At 44.0% G+C, this 21,711-nt stretch overlaps 1 pseudogene; it reads right to left on the minus strand.

Annotated features, from left to right (window-relative positions):
* Nucleotides 1-21,711, minus strand: part of LOC115129392 (ensconsin-like) — a 49,640-nt pseudogene that overhangs the window by 26,738 nt on the left and 1,191 nt on the right.

Raw genomic sequence — 21,711 nt, forward strand, 5'->3', positions numbered from 1 at the left:
ATTAGAACAAATTGCCATAGCGGACGGTAGCTAAATGCTAACAAGCGCAAGAGAACAAAGTAAATGCTAGGAAAGACCACCCAGCCCAAAAATAAACTGTCAAAAGGCTACTCACATTTGATCGAGGATGGGATTGATTGTCCCTGCTGTATCCCAAAAGTTTGGTTTTGCAAGCTAGCCACCTATACCTAGCAAGTTAGCAAACCAAATGCATAGCTGGAGCCCTGAACTGGAGAAAATTATTTGGCAGTTATAACTATAATTTAAGATATTTAGCGGGAAAACAATAGGATTGAATTTCAAGCGCAACTTGATCACCTCTTGTGCTGCTCAACAGTGGGCGTCACGTTAGGAAACGTCAGTTGGCTCCACGTGCTCTTTGTAAACAAGCATACCATGTAACTGACTCAATTGATTTGTGAATAAAAATAAATAAAACACATTAAAATAATAAATAGGGACAGTATTGAAAATCATACCACGGGTATTTCAAAATACCCCGGTATATGGTATATATGCTATACCGCCAAAGCCTAGATTGGACCCAGAATGATGAGTCTTCTCAAAGGACAGAAACAGTGCAATTCCTTGTGAATCAAATCAGGATGAACTGCATTAGGATAAGAAAGGTACAGTACAATGACTACTGAAGAGGAGAGGAGAGAGAGAGAGAAGTAGATCATAAACAGATTACTGATCCTTTGGCACCCCTCCTTATGATTCTGAGACACTTCCCTGTGTCACAAAGTGCACTAGAAAGTGGAAGGGAGCACTAAATGGATGCAATGGAATCACAAGTTCATGCTGGGTTCATCATTGGTTGAGATCAGAGACAGCGAGCCACAGCATTTGTTTACCAGTCTCTTAATGCTCCTCTGATCGGCTTGTCACTCAGTTCCTGGACATAGGAAGAAGAGGGTCAACAAGGTTGACAACAACTGTGACAGTGGCTGGGCATGAGGGTGGGTAAGGACTTACTTTTGTCAGGTGATTTGATGAGGGTGGCGGAGGAGGAGGACAGGCGCTTGTTGATGCCAGAATCGGCCGGCTGTTTCAGGTTCATGGTGGAGGTAGAGCGCTTGTCAGCTAAGGGGAGGCAGGGACAGACAGACAGGGAGGGACGAGGGAGTTATACAGGAGGACCACTAGGAGACTGGGCATGGGGGAGAGGAAAGAGGGAGATAGGGGCAGGGTTCTTGCAGTGTCCGAATGCCCTGCCGGCAGCTAATATTCAACACTCATTTAGTCTCATGTTTATGGTATACTGTACTGGCGGGGCCATGTTTAAACCAAACATTGATCAATAGGGATGGGAATTGCCAGGGACCTCACAGTACGATATTATCACGATAGTTTGGTGCAGAAATGTATTGTGACTTTCACGATTCTAGATGTATTGTGATTAGATACTGTAATTTGATGTTCCAAAACATATTGCTTACTATGGCTACGTTTACACAGACAGCCCAATTCAGGTTTTCTCCACTAATTGGCCTTTTGACCAATCAGAACAGCTCTGAAAAAGATCTGATGTGATCAGTCAAAAGACCAATTAGTGGAAAAAATATCAGAATTGGGCTGCCTGTTTAAATGCAGCCTATATGTCTGCTGCAGAGAGACAAGAGAGCATGAGTTTTTGATCAGCCATGGATATAAAAGTGAGGCATACATGAACATCAAGGGCCAGACCAAAGCCATAACAATTCTTAGCCAGGCACAGCAGTTAGTGGAAAGAATTGAAAAACCAGAAAATATCAACTGAATAGACACCACAGGTGAACAGTCAAGAGAACGTGGACATTAGTTGGCACATGCGTGAAACAGTCAACAGTAGTGCTGCTCAGAGAGCTCAGTGCCTCCATGTGACAGCTGACCTGGAAGTGCTAAAGTGTGAGTGAGAGTGAGAGTGAAAGAAGGTGAGGACGCCCACAGGCTGCGTTTCCATTCAGCGAGCCCAAGGCATGTGGGACAGAAGCAACAGTGAAGTTCCCCTTACATGTTGATCTAAGGTCAGCCTTGCATTTTCCCTCCTGACGGTTCATTTTAGGATGGGGGGGGGGGGTAAGCTGATACTAGATCTGTGCATACAAGCAACATTAACCCATCCCTGGGAGAACAGGAATATATTAGTGAGGCAGTGAGTGACTAAGAAAAGGACTAGTGGTTAACATAACAGTGCCAGTCCATGCTACTGTACTGTAGGTATAGTACAGGTATCAACCAGCACCTTGTGTCCTGGGGGGCTTTTCTGGAGACGCAGGGGAGATAACTATAGCTACTGGAGAGGAGGCGCCTGCGTCAGGGTCTCCTGTGGGTTAGAAAGGATCTCAGCAGGGAGAGGGAGAAGACACAACACCCCACCTCCCCACATGGACAGAGTGGAAGAGGAACAGGGCTGGCTGACAAACATCAATAGATTCACCTCTCTGACCATCAGAGCCCACAACACTGCTGGGAAACAGGCTCACATCATAAGACTTGGGTGAGGCTCTATGGGATCAGACCACAGAAATGTCAAATAAATAGACTGACAACGTACATATTTTGGACCTATACTAATAAGTACATTGGTTTCATACAGTATGGGTTGGATTCCCTGATGCAGATTAAGCACAATTGGACTGAAAAGCACTTTCATCTTCTATCATGTTTTTAAATCCAGAACTAGGTGTAATCTAGTCCTGGGAAACTGCCCCTAGATGTACAATAAATGCCTTGCCTGAAATAAAAACTAAACTTTTTTTTGTGATAGAGAGGCAGCTGTGTCACTGCACATTAATAGTATGCTTCATTAACTAAAGGCAGTCAAGACTTCAAATAAAAACAGAAAACATTGAGAAACAGAGCCAATCAACATAACTCCAGCTGACAGAGAACCAATAACGAGCCAGTCAATGTGAGGATGCATCAGCAAGTTTAACCGACTTGTGTCATTCAGCGTCCCGCTGTCAGACAAGCAGAAACAGAAACTTCTTACACACACACACACAGGTGGAGTCCTATACACTTTGTAGTCCTATCTAGATGGTATAGAGAGCAGTGGGAATGGTATGATGGAGGGTTCCTCACCAGGTCGGTTGTCTGACTCTGAAAGCCCCCCCCAGGACCACCTCTTCTGCTTCTGCTCCACTCTCTGGCTGCGCTCCAGGGTCCGCCGCATCACCGCCTCATAGTGCTCCTGTAGCACAAACACACAGAGAGAGAGCGGGGGAGCGAGATGGGGGAGCGAGAGAGCGAGATGGGGGAGCGAGAGAGCGGGGGAGCGAGATGGGGGAGCGAGATGGGGGAGCGAGAGAGAGAGATGGGGGAGCGAGAGAGAGAGATGGGGGAGCGAGAGAGCGAAAAGAGAGAGATGGGGAGCGAGATGGGGGAGCGAGAGAGAGAGATGGGGGAGCGAGATGGGGGAGCGAGAGAGAGATGGGGGAGCGAGATGGGGAGCGAGATGGGGGAGCGAGAGAGAGAGATGGGGAGCGAGAGAGAGAGATGGGGAGCGAGAGAGAGAGATGGGGGAGCGAGAGAGAGAGATATGGGGGAGCGAGAGAGATATGGGGAGCGAGAGAGAGATATGGGGAGCGAGAGAGAGATATGGGGGAGCGAGAGAGAGAGATATGGGGAGCGAGAGAGAGATATGGGGAGCGAGAGAGATATGGGGGAGCGAGAGAGAGAGATATGGGGGAGCGAGAGAGAGATATGGGGGAGCGAGAGAGATATGGGGAGCGAGAGAGAGATATGGGGAGCGAGAGAGAGAGATGGGGGAGCGAGAGAGAGATGGGGAGCGAGAGAGAGAGATGGGGGAGCGAGAGAGAGAGATGGGGGAGCGAGAGAGAGAGATGGGGGAGCGAGCGAGAGAGAGATGGGGAGCGAGAGAGAGAGATGGGGAGCGAGAGAGAGATGGGGGAGCGAGAGAGAGATGGGGGAGCGAGAGAGAGAGAGATGGGGAGCGAGAGAGAGAGATGGGGGAGCGAGAGAGAGAGATGGGGGAGCGAGAGAGAGAGATGGGGAGCGAGAGAGAGAGATGGGGAGCGAGAGAGAGAGATGGGGAGCGAGAGAGAGAGATGGGGGAGCGGAATATCGAGAGAGAAAGGCGGGGATAGCAAGAGAGGGGGATAGCAAGCGAGAGATATGAGAGGGGGGGGGGGTGGAGAGGAGAAAGAGAGAGAGGGGGAGATTGAGAGATATGGAGAGAGATGGGCACATTGGTAGAATGCAAAGTCATTCAGAAATAATCTTGGTCTCCCAAACCAAAATAAACAAGGTCAAACAGATAATGGGATAAAAATAACAACATGAACATATGTCCCAGAATGATTTGAGTCGGTAAGTCAAGGTGAAATGCCATTTTCTGTCTGACTAGCTGACAATAACAGTTCACTATAATATGACCATAGTGATGGGAGAGGGGGTAAGTGAGGGAGATCATTTTGAGAGACAAACAAGATGTCAGATAACGTCATATTAGAGATCAAGCCAAATAGTCTGTTCTGTTTGAAACAAAAACACATATCCCTAAAATATCTTGTAAATTCTGAAATCTTTCAGATGTCATGGCCATCACTAAATGGTTCTGGGGCCGTTGCTGTAGTGGTGAAAAGCAGCAGGCTACTAATAACAAAGTGTCTGGAATAAGAACTCTGAGTGACTGAGCTTCCTGCAGCAGACGCCCATGAAAAGAAGCTAAAAACGGGATATGGTGTCATTCATAACACGTACCAAAGTATGCAGACTTCACCGAAGTTCTTCACCCATGCTCTAACCGAGACATAGCATTAACTCTGCCAATTAGGCTACACCATAAAATACCACAGACCTGAGCAGTGAGCATAACCACCTCGTGATGAGTTAAGTTCACCAGTACCAATTGAAATACATTCTTCTTGCTTACTTGTACATCTGCATAGCCTGGTTCAGACACATTTGTATCATTCCCAAACCACTGCATCTCAGGGGCTAAAATTAACGCATGCCAAATACGGGTCGGTGTTGACATCGGCGGGTAAGAGGTTTATTCCAGCCACGTTGGCAGGTGGTCTGGGACCCACAGTGCAAGCATTTCACTCCCATTAGCAAATAAATGAGAATTAAGTAAATTATGAGAACATTTATCGCCAAAATAAATGCAGCAGTAATTGTAGCAGAAATCAATTATTTTTCTCATCTACCTGCCACAGTAGCTGGTGGACCAAAAGGTTCCATGCCCAGCACTGCACACACCAGTTAACTAGAAAATATCCCAATAATACCAGCTGTATCTGTAGTGCCGCCCTGGTGTTGAGGATGACCCCAGGGGCCTGTACCTTCTCCTCCTCCTGTTTTAGCTTCCTCTTCCCCTCCACGGCTGAGCGTCTCTGCTCCTCCTTCCTGCGCTGCTCGTCCAGCTTCTTCTGGCGCTCCTCCATCTGACGCTCCACCTGCAGCTTGGCCTTACGCTCCCGCTCCAGGATCTGAGTTTCCTTCGTAGCTAAAGATGGGGCGGGGTTGTGAGGGTGCAAGTGTGTGTCAGTGTGAAAGGGTGATGAAAAAAAACAGAGGGAAAACACATTGGTTCGTTTACTTTGTGACCAGCCCAGAGGTCACCTCATTAAATCTCCCAGTAAGGTCCCTTTACACTCTAAAGAAGGCATTTCCTGTCTTAACAGGAAATGCCTCTGAGGACTTGCAATGTATGTACTTGTGTATGTTGCTAATCCAATGATTTGATTAGGGCTGAAACGGTCAGGGTCCGAGTCTGGGCCTATTAAAGAGGATGGTGTACAGGTTTCCTGAGACCGCTACGAGAATGTTCTGTTGGATTCTGAACCACCATTCAGACTGAGCTCTTACCTTGCTGCCTATCGGCCTCCTCTCGTCTCTCTTTCGCCACTCGAAGACGCTCGTCTATCCTTAGTGCAGCACCATCAATGACTGCATGCACACACAGACACACAGGTAAGTGGGAACACACTCACCTTCACAAGAGGTGGAGAAAGTGTGAACATGGGTGGAGCATCGTTGGTGGATTATAATGAGCTGCAGTGTCACTGAGTGAATCACCTGACAGGCAGATGTGTCCATCATGTGCCTACCTCACATTAATGCACTTTGAGTCATATTACTTTAACTGTAACGGGGAAATAGTGCGAAGATCGGTCAAATTGCCAAGCCCTCATTTCCAGGGAATTATTGATTTTGCACAAAAATAAAACAGTGATCGTGGAATCACAGAGGGACTGATTAGGCTACTCTGCAATGAATTATAGCAGGTAGGGCTAATTTATGACTACTGAGGTTAAGATCATGTTAGCGCATGATAAAAACAACATTAGCTAGGCCTCCTTGAAATACGGCAGAGGCTTAGAGTGACATAGGACTCATTCTGGTGGTATGTATGCCTATGCATGATATATACATGTGTGTGTACTCTATATTCGTACATGTGTGTGTGACAGTGGGTTTATACAGATGCAGAAGGCAGGGGCTGTTTTGTTACCTGGTCGGGGAGACTTTGCTGCTGCTGCTGGGGATGGTGTGTTAGCTGCTGCTACTGCTGCTGGGGATGGTGTGTTAGCTGTTGCTACTGCTGCTGCAGGCCCTGGGCTGTTCCCTGCTAGGCTGCGCCGCTCCTCTGCCTGTGCCTGCGCAGCTGCAGCTGTAAGCACACACAGAGAGAGCGAGAGCGAGAGAGAGAGACAGTCACACGGTCTAGCATGATCAATAAAAATACATTTAAAAAAAGACATCTAATGAAATGAAAATGATTTTGGAATAAGGAGCTGCTGAGCAAGCAGTTTACACTGTGCCTTGTTTATCCTCCATAGGAATGCATGTTCTAGAGAGATCCAGATGATTTAACACTACAGAACAATCCATCTAGTCAGCCTCTAGCCACCCCCTCGTCAATGGTCAGCCAGGCAGCTGTACACAGGGCTCTGTGACACACTGGGTCAGATGCGCTTTGGTCACGACACTAACAGTGCTGGGCTTTTCTATACAAACATCCCAGGAAGAACCTGAAATTTAAAACAATGTCATAGGCCCGCCATTGACTTTGTTATAATGTTTGAGTCCCTCAGGTAACATATGAACAAGGCATAAGCCATGGTAAAGTGTATAATTTCAGTTACTTTGTTTAAATACGGAATTCGCTCTCAGCCACATGACAAATGTGTAGAATTACAGGAAACTAGAATTTAAAAAAATAAAAGTCAAATAGTCTCTCTTCCCGATGGCAAAATGTGCAGAATTTGATTAAATTAGCATTAAAACAGCAACATTGTCTCTGCAGTTCAGTGCTATAGGCTAGCAAAGCCCCATGAGTGTATGGGATAGTAAAGTAGCCATCATGCTTAAATATCTGAGTCTGAGACAGCGGATAACAACGTCAACAAAAAACATGTCCTGTCTAAATGCCTTTATGTCACAAACAACTTTAGTGCAACAGAAGGGAACCATGAACCCTACTCCCCACAGCACCTCTGCTTCTCCCTAACGTGAGACAGTATGGCAACACTAAAGCATTATCCAATGGGGAGTGGTGACAATGGCCCTCTTTACAAGACCCTGATGGTGCTCTGTGTTCACTGCTATCTGCCATGCTGTTTGTTGAGTGGGAGTGCATAGTACAGGAAAGCTCATATACAGAGGACGAGAATCTGCGGGAGAAAACTCATCCGGATATGAACACAATAAAACCAAAGGCAGGTTATCAGTGAGTGGAAATTCCAAATCAGGAAGTGGACTACAGAAGAGGACTATGCTTCAGCTCTTTCCATTAGCCCATATCAGTGTGGTTCTGACTGGAGAAGAGAAACCTCAAAACAACAGACAATGGATCTGTAAATTCAACACTCTTCCACTCCCAAACGGACTGGCATTGATGTATATCTTTAGCCATTGGCCTTTACAGAGCAGATAGCAAAAGTCAACGGGAGGACAAAACCAACACGACAAACAAACAAAGCTGCATCAATACCATAGTCTTCAATGGAACAGCATCAATATATTTCACTCAGGTCGTCACAGATGAACGACTCGGTCAAAGTCTGCTGATAATCCCATAGGAAGTGGACATCAGTTTAATTTCATCACGCTTCACAGAGTGGGAATCCCAGGTTAAGTGAAAAGTTAATGGCCTTATGACTATCTGATACCTACCTTCATAAGACTCAGATAGGTCTAATACACAAATGAGCTAACCCACTGCCTCTTTAGAAACTGAGGGGTGCTTAGTATTAGATTACACATTTGGGGTGAATGGTTAAGTAGTGGTGTCTCATGAGCTAGTGACTAACATCCATCCTTCCCTCAGGGCAATAACAAAACACAATGAGAGGGTGTGAAATTAGATTAAGGTAGGCCAATATACAGCTCTTGAATGTACGAAACAGAGGAAAAATATATAATCTAATCCAAGTTGGTGCAGATAAGGAATCATCCACTAGACGAACTTCAAAACCTCATCACATCGGCCTAAAAGGGACTCTTACAACACACCATTCATCTAGTGTCCTCCTCCCCCTCCAAGACTTAGGCAGTTCTGTCACATGGCAACTGTCCAGCAGAGTACAGCTTGCGACCAGAAAAGGGCTTATGCATCTCACTCACTGTCATTCCAAGCCAAGCACCAAAGTCTTTTCAGAGACCCAAGACAACTGAAAGAATTTTTAAATGGATAGTGAAGGATTTTATTGTTTTATTTATTTAACTAGGCAAGGCAGTTAAGAACAAATTATGATTTACAATGACGGCCTACGCGGGCTAAATCCAGACGACGCTGGGCCAATTGTGCGCCGCACTATGGGACTCCCAATCAAGGCCAGTTGTGATACAGCCTGGAATCGAAGCAGGGTCTGTAGTGACGACTCTAGCACTAAGACGCAGTGCCTTAGACCGCTGCGCCACTCGGGAGCCCTAAGTCAGATGAACTTGTGGATACCTTTTTATGTTTATGCATACAGTATGAAGAAAGTTTGAGGTAGATTTGCAAACCAATGCCAACTAGCATTAGCACAATTATTGGAAGTCTATGGGAACAGCTAGCATGCTAGTTAGCAATTGCGCAAACGCAAGATAGAAACATCCTACAAAATGCACGCAGAGACATAAAAATGGTACTCACCAGTTCATCCGACTCTGGAGAAGTAGATAAAGGGCTTCATTGGCAAAATCCAGAACAATTCTCTTTAAAAAGATTGCAGTCAATTTCATAATGACCAATTTTAGGTTAGTAGTTCCTTTACATGAACACTTGGGCAATATATTGACCACATTTATCAAATGAAAGTCTGTGGTCTGTCATCAGGGGCCAGGTCTGAGGTAGCATGTCATGTAGTTGGGCAGGGCTCTGGGTAAAAAGAAAGTAAAGAATTCACACTGCCCTCGCCTTTGAATGAGGATTTAACTCTACCGCCAGTTAAATTCAACTTCGTTAGGTCCGAGTACTCTATGCATTTACATTGCTATGTTTAGAAAGGAACCAAGATACACTGAACAAAAAATATAAAAACGCAACATGCAAGTTTCAATGATTTTACTGAATTAGTGCATATAAGGAAATTTGTCAATTTAAATAAATTCAATAGGCCCTAATCTATGGATTTCACACAACTGGGAAAGAGTACAGACATGGGTGGGGTACCAGGCACAGCCAACTATGAGCTTTTCTCCACAAAAGGGCTTTATTATAGACAGAAATACTACTCAGTTTTATCAGCTGTCTGAGTTGCTGGTCTCAGACGATCCCGCAGGCGAAGAAGCCAGATGAGGTGGTCCTAGGCTGGTGTGGTTACAGGTGGTCAGTGGTTGTGAGCCCAGTTGGACGTACTGACACATTTTTCTAAAATGACATTGGAGGCAGTTTATGGTAGAGAAATTTACTTTCAATTCTCTGGCAACAGCTCTGGTGGACATTCCTGCAGTCAGCATGCTAATTGCTCACTCCCTCAACTTGAGAAGTCCGTGGCATTGTGTCGTTTGACAAAACTGCACATTTTAGAATGGCCTTTTATTTTACCCAGGCGCACATGTGTAATGATCATGCTGTATAAATCAGCTTCTTGATATGCCACACCAGTCAGGTGGATGGATTATCTTGGCAAAAGAGAAATGCTCACCTAGAGGGATGTAAACAAATTTTGTGCATATTTTTTATTTCAGCTCATGAAACATGGGGACCAACACTTCACATTTTGATTTTATATTTTTGTTCGGTGTATTTTTCCAACATTCACTCAATGTACTCTGGGTAAAAATACAGGACAAGCCACTCCATCAGAATGTGCTATCGGACAACTAGATATACTTACCTACTTACATTTTGGAAGCTAATAGATAGCATTTTGTTAAAAGATGACAATTGTAATCAGAAGATAAAATGAAAATGTAAATAGTATTGGTAACATTAAAATACCAGTAGAATAACTGCTGATTAAATCATTTAAAATTGTACACCCAATGTAGGCTACTGCCCCTTTAAGAGCTAGAATTGACTTTACGACCATGTCACCAAATATGTTGTCTTCACACTATTCAAACCCCACAATCAATAAACAGCTTATGAAGCTATCTTAGCCTATAGATCAACATATTGCAAACAAATGCTTGACATGCTTAACACCCCGGCCATCCTACAATCTAAGCTTGATGCCCTCAATCTCACACAATTTATCAATGAACCTACCAGATATAACCCCAAATCCGTAAACACAGGCACCCTCATAGATATCATCCTAACTAACTCACCCTCCAAATACACCTCTGCTGTTTTCAAGATCTCGGCGATCACGGACTCATTGCCTGCATCCGTAATGGGTCTGCGAGCAAACGACCACCCCTCATCACTGTCAAACGCTCCCTAAAACAATTCTGCGAGCAGGCCTTTCTAAGCGACCTGGCCGGGGTATCCTGGAACGACACTGACCTCATCCCGACACTAGAGGATGCCTGGTTATTCTTTAAAAGTGCCTTCCTCACCATCTTAAATAGGCATGCCCCACTCAAAAAATTGTAGAACCAGGAATAGATGTAGCCCTTGGTTCACTCCAGACCTTTCTGCCCTTGACCAGCACAAAAACATCCTGTGGCGTTCTGCATTAGCATCGAATATCCCCCGTGATATGCAACTTTTCAGGGAAGTTAGGTACCAATATACACAGGCAGTTAGGAACGCTAAGGCTAGCTTTTTTAAACAGAAATTTGCACCCTGCAGTACAAACTCAAAAACGTTCTGGGACACTGTAAAGTCCATGGAGAATAAGAGCACCTCATCCCAGCTACCCACTGCTCTGAGGCTAGGAAACACTGTTACAACAGACACATCCACTATAATTGAGAATTTCAATAAGCATTTCTCTACGGCTGGCCATGCTTTCCACCTGGCTACCCCTACCCCGGGTCAACTGCCCAGCACCCTCCACAGCAACCCGCCCAAGCCCCCACCATATCTCCTTCACCCATATCCAGATAGCTGATGTTCTGAAAGAGCTGCAAAATCTGGACCCCTACAAATCAGCCAGGCTAGACAATCTGGACCCTCTCTTTCTTAAAATTATCTGCCGAAATTGTTGCAACCCCTATTACTAGCCTGTTCAACCTCTCTTTTGTATCGTCTGAGATTTCTGAATCACATCATACCTTCTCCGCTATGCAATCTGGTTTCTGAGCTGGTCATGGGTGCACCTCAGCCACGCTCAAGGTCCTTAACGGTATCATAACCGCCATCGATAAGAGACATTACTGTGCAGCCATATTCATTGACCTGGCCAAGGCTTTCGACTGTCAATCACCACATTCTTATTGGCAGACTCAACAACCTTGGTTTCTCAAATGATTAGCTCGCCTGGTTCACCAACTACTTCTCTGATAGAGCTCAGTGTGTCAAATCTGAGGGTTTGATGTCCGGGCCTCTGGCAGTCTCTGGGGGTGCCACAGGGTTCAATTCTCAGGCCGACTCTTCTCTGTATACATCAATGATGTCACTCTTGCTGCTGGTGATTCTCTAATCCACCTCTACGCAGACGACACCATTCTGTATACTTCTGGTCCATCTTTGGACACTGTGTTAACAACCCTCCAGGCGAGCTTCAATGCCATACAACTTTCCTTCCGTGGCCTACAACTGCTCTTAAACGCAAATAAAACTAAATGCTCTGACTTAGAATACGTGGATAACTACAAATACCTAGGTGTCTGGCTAGACTGTAAACTCTCCTTCCAGACTCACATTAAAAATTAAATCTAGAATTGGCTTCCTATTTCGCATCAAAGCTTCCTTCACTCATGCTGCCAAACATACCCTCGTAAAACTGACCATCCTACTGATCCTTGACTTCGGGGATGTCATCTATAAAATAGCCTCCAACACTCTACTCAGCAAACTGGATGTAGTCTATCACAGTGCCATCCGTTTTGTCACCAAAGCCCCATATACTACCCACCAATGCGACCTGTACGCTCACGTTGGCTGGCCCTCGCTTCATACTCGTCGCCAAACCCACTGGCTCCAGGTCACCTACAAGTCTTTGCTAGGTAAAGCCCCGCCTTATCTCAGCTCGCTGGTCACCATAGCAGCACCCACTCATAGCACACGCTCAAGCAGGTATATCTCACAGGTCACCCCCAAAGTCAATTCCTCCTTTGGTCACCTTTCCTTCCAGTTCTCTGCTGCCACTGACTGGAACGAACTGCAAAAATCACTGAAGCTGGAGATTCCCATCTCCCTCACTAGCTTTAAGAACCAGCTGTCAGAGCAGCTCACAGATCACTTCACCTGTTCATAGTCCATCTACCTACCTCATTCCCATACTGTATTTATATTTTGCTCCTTTTGCACCACAGTATCTCTACTTGCACATCCATCTTTTGCACATCTACCATTCGTGTTTAATTGCCATATTGTAATTACTTCATCACCATGGCCTATGTTTTGCCTTAACCCCCTTATAGGCACTCACTGTATATAGACTTTGTTTTATTTTTTTCTACTGTATTATTGACTGTATGTTTTGTTCATTCCATGTGTAACTTTGTTGTTGTATGTGTCGAACTTCTATGCTTTATCTTGGCCAGATCGCAGTTGCAAATGAGAACTTGTTCTCAACTAGCTTACCTGGTTAAATAAAAAAATAATCTGAACATCATGTCAGTACAAAACTGTATATTTGAATTTCTGTGCATCCCTGACAATCTCTAATCAATATCCATAAACAGCACACGTTCTTTTCCCACGAACCTGCACATCATCTTCTCTCACCAATGTGAGGGGTTATTGGCAGGGGAAATGGTGTTGCAGTAGTCTACTGTGTGGTATGGGAATAATGACAAGCGAACGTGGAGAGCTTTGTGTTCACATTGATCTGGTCCCTTTTTTGGGGCACAGAATTCAAGCAAACCAAACTCAGACAACCTCTCGAGATAGTTCAGTTCAATTCACATCTGGGGCTCTTTTGAGGGGTCTGAGTTCCTTTGGAGTGTTCACACTATTCATAGACAGACTCTTGGCCCAGGCAGTGGTCATTCATATTGTCGATCCAAAAAGAGTTCCACTGAAGACAGTCATCTTTAAAAGAGGTTGAAATAATTCCCTGCTTGTGTGATAGCGTGATTAGAAGTAGGTGCACCCTACCCTCACAGACGCAGATTAAAAGAGCAGGCCAGAGGATATAGAGAATATGCAAAAGGGATTGTCTGAGTCACTGTCCTCATCCTCTCAGTCACTCACAAAGGAGGACAGTGGGCAAACAGTGAGCCCTCTCCTCCAGCACAAAGCATGCAAATAACAGTACACCATAGCAACAATAAAAGGACTGAGTCCCTGGTTACACCACCTATGCTCCAGTCCATACCCATTAACTCTGCCACACCTGGGAGGCTAGTGATACCATCAATTTATCCAAAGTTAATATTGGTCATAGACTAGCCTACATTAACTGGACAATGCAATAGGGGTTTCAATTGAATATAATGCTTTTATTCAGGTCTTCTCACCACAGACTTAAACATAATTTACATTTTAGACATTTAGCAGACGCTCTTATTCAGAGCGACTTACTTGTTGCTATCGTACTGGTCCCCCGTGGGAATCAAACCCACAACCCTGGGTTCGAGCCACACAGGACCACGTATTGTAGAACTGAAAGTGAGTGCATACGTTTTCGTACTGGTCCCCCGTGGGAATTGAACCCACAATCCTGGGTTCGAGCCATGCTCTAACAACTGAGCCACACAGGACCACGTATTGTAGAACTGAAAGAGCCAGGTGTCCTTGTGCACACTGAAAGGAGAGCTGACGAGAGGGAGAGGGCATCTGCATCCATCACTATGGAGATTTGCATTGATAAGCATACATTAGACCCGAGTGGGCTGGCTGCTGTAAATCAGACAGACTGGATGACGCAGCACAAAGCCGGACAAGAGCGTGGGTGGCGTTTTTATAACAGTAATGTCAATGGGGACAACAGCAATGGTGACGGAGTGAAGGTATTAAGCAAAACCATTAGCACACACAACAAATTTGCCTGCCTAGCCGATGTCAATGTCAATTGGAGTTACGTTTCAATGGCATTTTATCTACGTTTCAATCAGGTTTCAGAAAACAGCATGGCACTTCTACTGCAGCAACAAATGTTGGTAATTATATAATTGATGCCATGAACAAGAAACAGCACCCTTATTAAATCGATCTATCAAAGGCATTTGACAGTTGATCATGACATGTTGCAAAGACTTGCCAACACAGAATTATCTGATCAGGCTGTCTCTTGGTTCAAAAGCTGTGTGTCAGAAACTGGACATAGAGTTCTGATGGCAAGACACCAGATGGGTTAACTGTCCAGAAGGGGGCAGGACCACAGTTCTCTATTTATATTAAAGGGAGACTTATGGATTTTGGAAATGAGTCACATGAACTTCTCGATACCATTTGTATGTCTCGGTGTCCAGTATGAAGAACGTTGGAAGTTTTGCGAGCCTATGCTAACTAGTTTTAGCACAATTACAAATCTATGGGTTTAGACTTCAAGTCATTGCGCTAACGCTAGTTAGCATTTGCGCTATCACTAGTTAGCAACTTTCTTCAAACCGCACACAGACCAAATGGAATCCATGAGTTCATCGGACTACGGGGAAGTAGATAAATGGCCTCATTGTCAAAATCCCAAAGAATCCCTTTAATAATGACGTGTCAAATGCTAGTTTTCATTTTTATGCTAACAGTTATTTATTGTTGTGCCGCAACATTGAATAAGGCTTTTGAAGAACTGCAATCTACCTTTACTATTGTCCAGACTCAGCTCTGTCAGCTGAAGTGGCTTTTAAAATGCTGAAAAAGTTTTCACAAAATCTAAGATGAAACCTCAGACTCTCCCATGTATAGTCACTATGCAGATAGAGTATAAAGAGAAGCAACTTACAAGTACTTGGGGTCTCTTGATAGATGAGTGTCTCACCTTTAAAACCCATATCGAAGGTTCAAGTTGGGTTTTTATTTTCATAATAAGTCATTTTTTTCTTTTGAAGAGAGAAAGAGGCTCGTTTCCGCTATTTTCGTGCCTGTAATTGATTATGGTGATATCTTGTACATATTTGTCCCTGTGACATCATAACGCATGCTGGACACTAACATGAGGAGAATGGGAACAGTTACATTAAATTAGAGCATGGCACTCCTCCTAGAATTGAAAAGAGGAACTAGGCAAGGTTGCCCAATTTTCACCTTACCTCTTCCTGCTTGCAACCCAACTTTTACAAGTTTTGTTAAATCCAGCAATATAAAAGGGATCTCTATTGCTGACAGAGATATCATCACCAGTAAGCCTGTAGATGACACCACCCTGTTTCTGAAAGATGCTGACCAGATTCCTAGATCAGTCGATGTGATAAATATATTTTCCAAAGCATCTGGTCTTTGCCTAAACCTTAATAAGTGTGAATTGTTTGCTGTTAAAGACTGTGTGATACCCTCTATATGCAATATTCCAGACAAGGAAAAAGTAACGTACCTTGGGATTACCATATCTAAGGATCAACAGGAAAGATGCTCATTAAATTTCATACCTATTTTTGAAAATAAAAGTTTAACCATTGGTTGCTGAGGGATTTATCCTTGAAAAGGTCAAGTACTGCTTTCTAAAGCTGAAGGCATCTCCACACTTACTTATGCAGCCCAGTCCCTACATATTCACAAAATAAGTAAACCGGTTGACCAGATGCTTTAACTTCCTGGAAAAATCATACACATTGTATTAGGAAATCTGTCGCTATGAACACATGAATATGGTGGGCTCATATTTTTTCCGATTTTCATACTTTGAATAATACTTAAGATAAATTGGGCTAAACATTTCCTAAAGAATACAACTTCAATTTGGAGTTTCATCCCTCATATCTTCTCCCGTTTTGGTGGCTTCAATTTTATGTTACTTTGTAACTATAACAATGATTAGATTCCTAAAAAAATGATCTGCTTTTCATAGACAAGTATACTTAGCGTGGTCGTTAATAAACCATTTTTCCCCTCATAGGTATTTCATTTGGAACAATAAGGATATTTTGTATAGAAACAAGTCTATTTTTTTAAGAACTGGTTTAATAATCATATCCTGCTGATGAGTCAACGTTTTAATGCAGAAGGATTGTCAATCATTATAAGGAATTTTTCTCTTTACAATATCCCTGTCACACCTAGAGAGTTCGCCATAGTCTGATGCTATTCCATCTGGAACTCTCATGTTATTTAGAGGTGTAGCCAGACCTCACCTTCTTCACCTGCCCTCGCTTAATCCAGTTGACTCTCCAAGAGGGAAAATGTGTTTCTCCTTGCTCCCTCAGAACAACAGATACATCCCTGCTTTATTTAAAAGGGATATAGAATCAATTCCTTATGTCACAACTTACTGGAATACATTTGTCAATAATATCTGTTGGGAAAAAAAGTCTGGTTATTACCACACAAATACCTGCTTGTTAACAAGGTCAAAGGTCTCTTTCAGAATGATCCATAAGTATTACCATGCTAATCATTACCCGATGAAACAAAAAAATACATTAACTGTACTTTGTGTTGAGCATCCAGAAAGAGTTTTGCATTTATTTTGCCATTGTCTGTTTTTTCTGAAATAAAAAAATACAAATAAAAGCCATGAGGAGCTGAGGTTTGTTACTAACTCCAAAGCTCTCACATCACTGTACCCTCTACATGAGTGGGTTGGTCTTTGTTAGCTCTTCAGAGATTAAATCATTGGTATATTTTTTATTTATAAGGCCATATTGAGACAATTTTACTTTTGTAACTACATTGTCTAGCAGTCAAATGAAAACTATCGTCTGTGCACAGATGACTGTGTCTAGCTCATTGTGCCTAAGGCCCGTACAGAGCTAGGGCAAAAAGCCTTTTAGGACTCTGCCACTTCCACTTGGAACGAGCTTGAAAAGGTCCAAAAACGACAGGAGCTCATCCCATTTCAAAATGTGTTTAAAATTAGTGTTCAACCTATGATGGAAAATAAAAGAGGGCTATCAATGTTCTGACCCACAGTTGCACCACACTTTCCCAAAACATCTTGCTTTTCTGTATGTAAATGTATGTTGTTTTTTTAACTGTAGCGCTTCGTGTTTTATGATGTAAATCTGTCTGCAACTTTGTGTGCTGCCATTTTGGCCAGGTCTCTCTTGTAAAACAGACAGATTAACAATGAGACTAACCTGGTAAAATATGTTTTATTTTATGTCCACAACTAAAATACAATATGTTTAAAAACAACCTACTTTTTTTTCATCAAACCATAGAGGACATGCCATTTTAATTAGCCTATGCTTGCTAGCTACAGCGGCACTACATTGCTGTGATGGGGGAAACACCTCACTGATTAGTCTGTGGTACCTAACTTATCCTATTAGGCAGTTAGGGTATAGTATGCACTGCAACAGCTTTGCACTCTATAAATCACACACAACATAGTAAATAGACTGGCTATATTGATTAGGCTAGCTAGGCTAGGAAACATCCCCCAGGCAGAGCAGTTAGGGGAGGCAGTAAAATCCAACTCATCAGGGGGGTCCTGTCTTGTCCTGGAACACTCATCATGGCTCCACAGACAGGGCAGGCACTGGTCATAAACAGGAAACAGGCCAGCCTGCACCATCATGCAGCTGCAGTTCTGTTCACAGCCGGACAAAACCACCAGTGTTCAAACAGGAAATGTCTAACTTCAAAGCACCATGAGTAATGAACACCAATATAAAAGAGTATGAGGCATATAACCTTTTGTTCATAAATTACATAGTATTCACAATAAATTTACATTGGGCCACTGCTGAAGACATGCTGACTGCGGCGTTCGTGCCTCCTGTCCAAAGCCACAGTGAGATTGACACCTCAGTGCTCAGTACCAGTCAGCCAAAAATAAAGCAGAGTCCAGCCACTCGTCAGTAGACAGGCCCCCCCCCAACCTTAACACAACCATCCACCACTCAACACACACACAAATATCAGTCAGAGACAATAGTGAGTTCAGTGAGTCAGTGAAGTGACCTCTCATTCCCTCTGGGGCCCAGCAGTAGCAATGGTTGGGTGTTTCTTGGCAAGCAGGAAGTGCAGTACTGCAGATACCTGGAGGGGAATGTGTCCACACCGTCTAATAATGACAGTCTTCACCGGGCACAGCTGCGATGAGGGTGCACACACACACAGCAGATCTTGTCCAGGATTATTGGGGACACATTCACTCAGAGGTAAGCCGGGGCTATTTCCAGAGCCACCGGGATGATGACACCTTGACGACAGCAGGTTGAGCTCCATTCTCACTGGCTATTGACAGAATGCCCTGACCAGAGTTGGGCTCACACAAGGACTGTCTCAGATGTGTAACACACACATCACGTTTCATCAGCATCACTCATGGCAGGCCAACAAGCACAATGGAGTGGATAGGCCTAGGCTCAATGCTTATACAGTCAACTGATAGAAAGCATCTAAACTCAACAAAAAAGAAATGTCCTCACTGTCAACTGCATTTATTTTCAGCAAACTTAACATGTGTAAATATTTGTACATAACAAGATTCAACAACAGACAAAAACTGAACAAGTTCCACAGAAATGTGACTAACAGAAATGGAATAATGTGTCCCTGAACAAAGGGCGGTGTCAAAATCAAAAGTAACAGTCAGTACCTGGTGGGGCCACCAGCTGCATGAAGTACCGCAGCGCATCTCCTCCAGATTTGTCAGTTCTTGCTGTGAGATGTTACACCAATCTTCCACCAAGGCACCTGCAAGTTCCCAGACATTTCTGGGGGGGGGGAATGGCCCTAGCCCCCACCCTCCGATCCAACAGGTCCAAGACGTGCTCAATGGGATTGAGATCCGGGCTCTTCGCTGGCCATGGCAGAACACAGACATTCCTGTCTTGCAGGAAATCACACACAGAACGAGCAGCCTGGCTGGTGGCATTGTCATGCTGCAGGGTCATGTCAGGATGAGCCTGCAGGAAGGGTACCACATGAGGGAGGAGGATGTCTTCCCTGTAACTCACAGGGTTGAGATTGCCTGCAATGACAACAAGCTCAGTCTGATGATGCTGTGACACACCGCCCCAGACCATGATGGACCCTCCACCTCAGAAATCCCGCTCCAGAGTAAAGGCCTCAGTGTAATGCTCATTCCTTCAAAGATAACCGCAAATCCGACCATCACCAATGGTGAGACAAAACCGCGACTCGTTAGTGAAGAGCACTTTTTGCCAGTCCTGTCTGGTCCAGCGATGGTGGGTTTGTGCCCATACGTGATGTTGTTGCCGGTGATGTTTGGTGAGGACCTGCCTTATAACAGGCCTACAAGCCCTCAGTCCAGCCTCTCTCAGCCTATTGAGGACAGTCTGAGAACTGGAGGGATTATGCGTTCCTGGTGCAACTCAGGCAGTTATTGCCATCCTGTACCTGTCCCGCAGGTGTGATGTTCGGCTATACCAATCCTGTGCAGATGTTACTAGTGGTCTGCCACTGCGAGGACGATCAGCTGTCCGCCCTGTCTTAAGCGTCTCACAGTACGGACATTGCAATACTGCTATACTGTTACACTGGCAATACTAAAGTGCCTATAAGAACATCCAATAGTCAAAGGTATATGAAATACAAATGGTACAGAGAGAAATAGTCATATAGATACTATATTAACTACAACCTAAAACCTCTTACCTTGGAATATTGAAGTCTCATGTTAAAAGGAAGCACCAGCTTTCATATGTTCTCATGTTCTGAGCAAGCTTTTTTTACATGGCACATATTGCACTTTCTTTCTTTTCCAACACTTTATTTTTGCATTATTTAAACCAAATTGAACATGTTTCATTATTTATGAGGCTAAATTGAATTTTATTGATGTATTATATGAGTGGGCACATCCAACTTCCATGATATTTTACTGCATCACATGAATCAGCTCTTATTCACCAGATAAAAGAGTTGACCTGCCTGGGGCTCGTTTCTCTCTGTGCTGTAATGCCTGCCATGAAACCAAACCGTGTCACTGTTCTGCTCTGCAATCTCAGACTGTAGCATGTCATGACCTCTGAACTCAGGGTTAACCTCCTGTAGAAGACAGGGATGAGAGGAACTCCTCCTAACTAGTTGTTTCTGTTTCATTGCTACAAGCTTCCGAACAAAAAAAGGCTAAACAATTTCCTCCTTCGGTTCCTTCAGAACAATTCAGAAATATTTTTCATGCTTTTGATTCTTCAGGCCAGGCAGAGCCAGGATTCAGATAGCCTTGCTAGGTTCCAGTCACAGGCATCTGATCTGCACTCATAATGACAGTGTAGGTACAACCCACAATCTTGCGGAGATAACCAAGTATTTGTGTGTTTCAACACTGTAATGGATTCCAGCCATTCTTTTGTTACCCTTCCTATCTATGAACACAGTGCGGTTGGGTTTTTCAAACCTCCCCTCATCACCCTCTTTCTCAGCAGTTCACTGACGGGCAAGATTGAATATCTCTGGAAAATACTTTCACAAAGACACATATTTCAGTGGATATAGCTTTCAGAGTGAAAATAGTGAATGAGAAAGTGGATGAAGAAAAGATATGACCTACTTTCAGAAACACCCCTTCACCACTGGTATGTTGACGGAAAGAAACACTAGCATTTCAGCCCAGTCCAACAGTTTGAGTACAAAACAAACTGGGCATTCAGACCTTCTGATGCAGACAAACAGTAAACATCTGTGCATTTGGCTGCCACTCAGGAAGAGGCCCAGCTTACGACAGAAAAGGTGTTGGCTTATACAGCAATTTTGTACAGTGAAAAAGTGGAACCAAATACACAAGAAACAAACAACCCCTTATCACTGACTGCATCCAAGAAAACTAGCAGTAAATGGACAGTCATCATCCCATGAGCAGCTTTGTGGACTTTTGGTTCAGTGTCTGTGGAACTCAGTGCAAAACCACGTCAGACATCGTGATGTAGATCGAATCCCCGAGCTGACAAGGTAAAAATCTGTAGTTCTGCCCCTGAACAAGGCAGTTAAACCCACTGTTCCCCAGTAGGCCGTCACTGACTTGCCTAGTTAAATAAAGGTTAAATAAAATAAATGTAGCAGCTAGCTACCTTGCCAAGACAACGGAATCGGTCACATGTCAACAAGCTTAGACAAATAGTTTAATTTCAGATTCTCTTCACTGCTTGAATACCAATGAGCCACATGCATTGAGGGAAAACTGTGCATTGGTGACTTGTCTC

The sequence above is a fragment of the Oncorhynchus nerka genome, linkage group LG5 (genome assembly GCF_034236695.1).
Source record: "Oncorhynchus nerka isolate Pitt River linkage group LG5, Oner_Uvic_2.0, whole genome shotgun sequence".
Classification (NCBI taxonomy): Eukaryota; Metazoa; Chordata; class Actinopteri; order Salmoniformes; family Salmonidae; genus Oncorhynchus; species Oncorhynchus nerka.